The 6,149-nt window shown below is 37.0% G+C and overlaps 1 protein-coding gene across 2 annotated transcripts in view; it reads left to right on the top strand.

Moving 5' to 3' along the window:
* Positions 1–1,250: 1,250 nt before the first annotated feature.
* tpst1 (tyrosylprotein sulfotransferase 1) overlaps positions 1,251–6,149 on the top strand; it is a 69,315-nt gene continuing 64,416 nt past the window's right edge. Inside the window, exon 1 of one of the 2 annotated variants that reach the window (XM_067451245.1) lies at positions 1,251–1,643. The gene's annotated coding sequence lies outside the window, so the exon portion shown is untranslated. The remainder of the gene's footprint in view (positions 1,644–6,149) is intronic. The other variant, XM_067451246.1, reaches the window with a different exon arrangement.

Here is a 6,149-nt window from a genome sequence, read left to right as displayed (position 1 = left end):
TTTAACATATTCTACAAACCTTTGTACCAAATCTTTTATTTGAATTATATTATATTTAGTATATATATATATATATATATATATATATATATATATATATATATATATATATATATATATATATATATATATATATATATACTGAATATAATATAATTCAAATAAAAGACTTGTCAGTTGCAGCATTAAAAAAATTCTGATTTATTTTTCTGTATTCAAGGGTTGGTACAAAGGTTTGCTGAATATGTAAAAAAAAAAAAAAGCCCTCTTAAAGAATGTCAGCTCCACAGTGCATTTGACCACAGCATTAGTAAGAAACATGAAACACGGGCTGAGGAAATATGGTGATGGGAGCTTTTAGGGCCTCAAAATATCTTGGCTCTGGAGAAGCTGAGTGCTCTGTTTTCATGTTATGGTCTATTAGTGCAGTAATGGCTGTCAAATGCAACTTATTCTGCATGATGCTTATTTTGCCAGTAACGGCTGCATGTGTTCCTCGCAATTTCCAAATTTCTACAAAGGACAGCTGGAATTATACAGTGGAGTAGAATGTCACCCGAAGCCGGACTTCCAACTTGGAAAATGGCACAGAAATAGGAATTATGATGTCTTGCAAATATGGTGGTGCTCAGGAGAATAAGGTCGCGCAGAATAAGCCATTAATATGTAATAATAAATAATAATAATAATAGATTTTATTTATAACACTTTTCATTGTGAAGAATCTCAAAGTGCAACAATGGAAAAGGGAAAAAATAACAAAAAATGAATAACAAGTAAAAGTATACAATAATACAAACAATCATGTGCTTTATAAGTACCAATATGTATTACAAGTATGTAATTTGTAAGTAATGTGCATGCTAATAAGCAACTAATAGCAAGAATTGAACACTAAAATAATGTGGTACCATTATTTCAATGTATTTAAGCCTGTGTGGTGCAATCATAGTCTGATCATATTTATTGAAATACGGATTTTCCATTATATTTCCATGTTATTTTAGTTTTAAATTAAGTAAGCCGCAGTATTTAGTTTATTACCACATATCCCTTTTCATATGCGCTTCCCCTTTAAGAACCCCGCGGCTCCACGGTGCTCCCTTGCGAAACACAACCAAAGAGGGCGGGGTTAACGCAAGCTGCGTGCATTAACCTATAGCAGACGTCAACACGCTCACGTCAAACTGATTATAGGCCAATCAGACGGTTGCTTTTCATTTTTTTCTTTCGACGGTGATCCAGTGATCGTGTTGCCTGTGAGATAAAAGCTCCTCACGATGGACGGTTGTATGTGAGTCGGTCAGAGGAGATTTCCGCTCAGGAACGTAATATTTAAAATAATCCATGTCAAATCATAATATCCGTATAATCCACCGACATTCAGGTCGTGGTTGTTTGAGACCGTGAACTGATAAAGGTATCTGTGTGAAGCGACGAGCATCTGGCAACCCAGTGAAGGTGACGAGCTGTCGATGTGATACAGTTGTGGCGAGCGCTGCGTCGAGACGTGCACAGTGTCGCATTTTAAAGCGGTGAATGGAGCAGCTTAAGCGAATGGCACGTCTGTGTGTTAGTCCTCGACTACGAAGAGTTCCTGTGTAGCCCAGTAATCGTCTATCGTGACGGATATACCAAGCCAGGTACGTTTCTTTAAGTACAACCCCAAAGTGTTACAGCGTTACAATGTATTTGCATCAACAACCGTACTGACCGCATCTCAGTCCGCTTTCCCTCGGCGACGACAAAAACATCCCTGGTTTTGGATCACTTTTAAGTTTTGGGGGCTTTAAACTGCTCTTGCCTCTCGTATGTTTTGACTGGGGAAAATGATGCGGACTTGGCGCGTGCCAGCGTTTGAATTGAACTGTATAGGACGACAGCCGAGCTGTCAGTGAGATTCATATAACATAACAAACCCCGAGGATGTGCACGTCAAATGAAATTAAAAACAACACATATACGTAATCCGCCTATAGGTAGACAGACACGAGATTTACTGTTGTTTTATATAAGCACTTTAACTGATTTTCGTCGTTTTCATATAAATAGGAACAACAATGTGTAAAAATTAAATTATTCCTATCAGAAAACTATTGTTTATTGACAATATGTTCTGTTTAATGTGTTATTGAATAGAGCTGTCACTAGCCTTATGGCCTGGCAGTCACTCCAGCCAAATTCATAATTTATGGCCAGACATCCCCTTGAGAGTCTAAAGATTATTTTGGACAATAGAAATACCTTTCATTGAAATGAGGTTGTGTTTTGACCAAGCATTAGACCAATGAGAACGACCACTGAGTGATTTCTTTGTCAGATCTGAGAGAGAACCTGAGACTGACTGTTAGATGTGATTTATGACAGACATTCAAATCTCACTCTCTCAGTATATATATATGTTTATACATACATCAATATAATGTCTCAGTTCATTGTTTTTTCTCTGGGTTCTCGGGTGAGTTTTAGTAATGTCACGGCTGTAAACATATTTCATTGACCAATGAAGTTGGCCAAGTCGCAGAAGTTTTTCTTATTTCTTTAATGAATGGTAGTTGTGCATATTTAGTTTCATTTTGAAAAAGTATAGCATTTTGTTGTTAAGTACTAAGTCGAAGTCGAAGTAATAATGCTTCATTATTATTATTTATTTTGCTTATTATTACACACAGAAAAAAATGTGTCAAAATAGGACCTTTAGAAATACAATCTTTTAAGGGTTCTGCCGCGACAGCCTAAAGGTATGATTTTGACACAGTTTTTATGTGTGTAAGAATTAAAAATGTATCATTACACTGCAAAAAAATGCTTTTCTTATTTAATGACATCAACTTGTGTCTTGTTTCCAGTCCAAATATCTAAAAATATTTAAACCAAGAGGCTTTTACTTGATAGCCTAAGTAAAATGGCATAAGATAAAATCAAAATAAAGTTTTGGGACAGAAAAAATTTAACCACCCCCCAGACGCCAAGAAAGAAAAATTAAAAATATCATTTTACTTATCTAGTTAATGCATCTTGTTTTAAGAATTTTAGATATTTAGACTGGAAACAAGACAAAAATATTAAGAAAATCACTTTTTACGGGCTCGTACTAGTGTTTTCCTGTCTGCTTAAACAGCTTCTGTTTGATGGACAGTGCTTTTTGATAACACTTCTGCTGTAACACTAACTTCTCTTGTGGTTTCATCGCACAAGCGCAACACTTGCGTATTGATCTGTCCTAGCATTTTGCACAATCAGGATTGTGTACAGAGGCCTGAAATATGGACTTTCAACACGCATGGCTGTGGTGTCGTGTCCCTTTTTTAGAGGCTAAAACACACATTGAAGGCCACGTTCACGGATTATATTTTTAATCCTGATTAATTCCTTCTTTCTTTTGTAGTTCTGCCCCAGTCACTATAGAAGGCGGTGGGGATTGAGATGTTTTCTCTCTGAACTGCGGAGAAATTTCTCTGGAGGTTTTTGTGCTTGTGAGCTGATAGAGTTGCCACTTCAGATCAGTTTTAGCACTGCGACACCGCACTTTGGGCATCTTAGATGAAACACTCTAGTTGGTGCATCTGATTATTAGATTAGGCCCTTTGGTTCTCAAGTTGACATAGATCGTTTTGAATGTGCCTCAAAATGTGTTCAGTATTGCACGATTCATTCAAGCTCATTCAAGAACCTAAAAGCTTCTCTGGAAATTGCTGTCAAAATGTGGATGCAGTAATGTGATCTCCAAAGGCTTTCTACAGAATGTTTTGGGGTCGGAGGTTGGAAGAAATAAGACCATCACAGATTAGCGAGTGGCATAATGCCATTTGTGTCCCAGCCTCGATTGAAGAATCAGGTTTAGCCAATGGCCAGCAGATGATGGGTTAGATAAAGACATTAAATAAACCTAATATTACCTGATTATCAATATGGTACAGATATATTGTGCATCTCTACTATACACCTAAAACTGTTATTTCTAAAGTGATTTTTGTGGAAACTGAAATGGTTGCATAATCGCAATGAACAGGTGAGCTAGCAGCAGGTTGATATGGTGCGTGATAGTTAAGGAATGGTTGACACGTGGCACGAGTGCTCCTTTTGTGTCTTTTGTAAGCTGAGAAATGCCATCAACACACGGTTGTCAAATTCAAGAATGATAGTGTGGTTCTGCTCATGAAGCACTTTCTTCATCGAATGTTCCCATTCTCTCCTCGCCCTTTGAACAGAAAGCCTTCAAATCTAAAATGAAAAGTATCCCGCTCACTTTGTCTGTTGCTCATTCACTTGAGCTGAATTTCATTTCCAGAGGAGTCTTTTCTGAAGGGTTTTGATCAAGTGGTCCAGATTGAACCTCCTTAGGAAGGATCAGTGCTGTATGAAAGAGAAGATTACTGAGTTTGATCTTTTCTCATGTCTGAATCGTTTGACTCTTTTTAGTCTAAAAAAACTTATTTTCTCAGGCTTTCTAAATGTCCAATCTAGGTTTATAAGGGAAGTACACTTTTTTCATGTTATGGCCGAGAAGCGATAAATATCAAAATGATTGATGATGTGTGTAAAAAACAGAACAAAAACTGAAAAATACTAAAAATAATTTTAATTAATAATACTAAAAATAATAATTGCACTTAAATTAATCTCTAATTATGGTTTATGACATTGCTGTTTGGGTTTTTTATGTTTTTGAAAAAATAAGTCTCATAATCAATAAGGTTGCATTTATTTGAGTCAAAACAGTAAACATATTAAATATTATTAGGGGTGGGAGATATGACCAAAATCTTATATCACGATATGAGTAATTGTATTAACGATATATATCGCAATATAGTTATTTTTGCTTCAAATAAAGTTTTTATGAAATCAAAATGTTTGATAACTTTGAAATGTCCAAACAATAAGGTTTTATGACCGTGAAGCATGAGCATTACCGCGATAGAGGCGATAGATCAATATCTTTATAGGGTTGACAAATTTCTACCGGTTATTTAATCATGTCTACTGGTATATCACCCACCCCTATTATTACATTGAATATAAAATGTTTTCTATGTTGATAAAATGTAATTTATTCCTGTGATGGCAAAGCTGAATTTTCAGCATCATTACTCCAGTCTTCAGTGTCTCATGTAGAGTTGCAAAGTTTCCAGAAGCTTTCCATAATTTTTGGAAACTTTCCAGGATTTTTGGAAACTTTTGGACAGCTTCTGGGAATTTACCAGAAATGTTCAGCTCCTTTGCAAACCTAGTCCCATGATCCAGATTTGCTGCTCAAGAAACATTTCTTATTGCTATCAATGTTGAAAACCGTTCAACTGCTTCATATCCTTTTTTGAAAACTGCATTCTTCTGATGAGTTAAAAGTTTAAAAGAAAAGCATTTATCTGAGATGGGTACCTTTTGTAACATTAGTGATAAGTATTTTACTGTCATGTTTGACCTATTTAATATACGTCCTTGCTGAATATGGGCCAGATTTACTAAAGAGGAGTGGATGTGGAGTGGTCATAATTTTTATAATGACCAACACAATCTACCAAGAGCAGCACAAGTTTAGCCTGACAAGCCAGACCCACATCAAGATGTTTGGTCTGGAAACTCACCATTGACAGCTCAATCCGAGGGGCGGATAAACGGTTGTCTTTCAAACTCCCTCTGCACGCGATAGGATAGCGCTACACCAACCAGAGCAACGAAGGTAAAGCAGAGCTTGTTGATAGATTAAACATTCGCCGTATCCGGTCGGCAAAACTCTGAACACATCTTCCCTTTTTAAGAATGACTTCAGTGCCGTTCTTTGTCCTTTTCTCAGAGAAAACCTTAACTCCAAGCCTTCCAGAGTCGCGGTCAAAGCTGATTCGAAAGACCGCCGTTCGCCAGTTTCTGTGTTTACTAGAAGCACGCAAACGCAACTCAGCCGGCATCATTATGGCCCTGCCCGCCGACTCTATACACGATGTGATTGGCCCGGCAAGAGTTAGGCGAATACAGTTCAGAAGGGTATTGAGAGTTGCTAGACGACACTCGCGGGCAGATTAGATTTGCTGCCGCTAGGGTGCGTCTAGATTTCTAGGCTAGCACAAGTTAGCTTTGGGTGGTAAATAAGTTTTACGTCTGAATGGGAAACTCCTACAAATGCAATAAGTTCAGCCACAAATATAACC

Source organism: Pseudorasbora parva, chromosome 8 (genome assembly GCF_024679245.1).
Source record: "Pseudorasbora parva isolate DD20220531a chromosome 8, ASM2467924v1, whole genome shotgun sequence".
NCBI lineage: Eukaryota > Metazoa > Chordata > Actinopteri > Cypriniformes > Gobionidae > Pseudorasbora > Pseudorasbora parva.
This window is presented reverse-complemented; position numbering and strand designations above follow the sequence as displayed.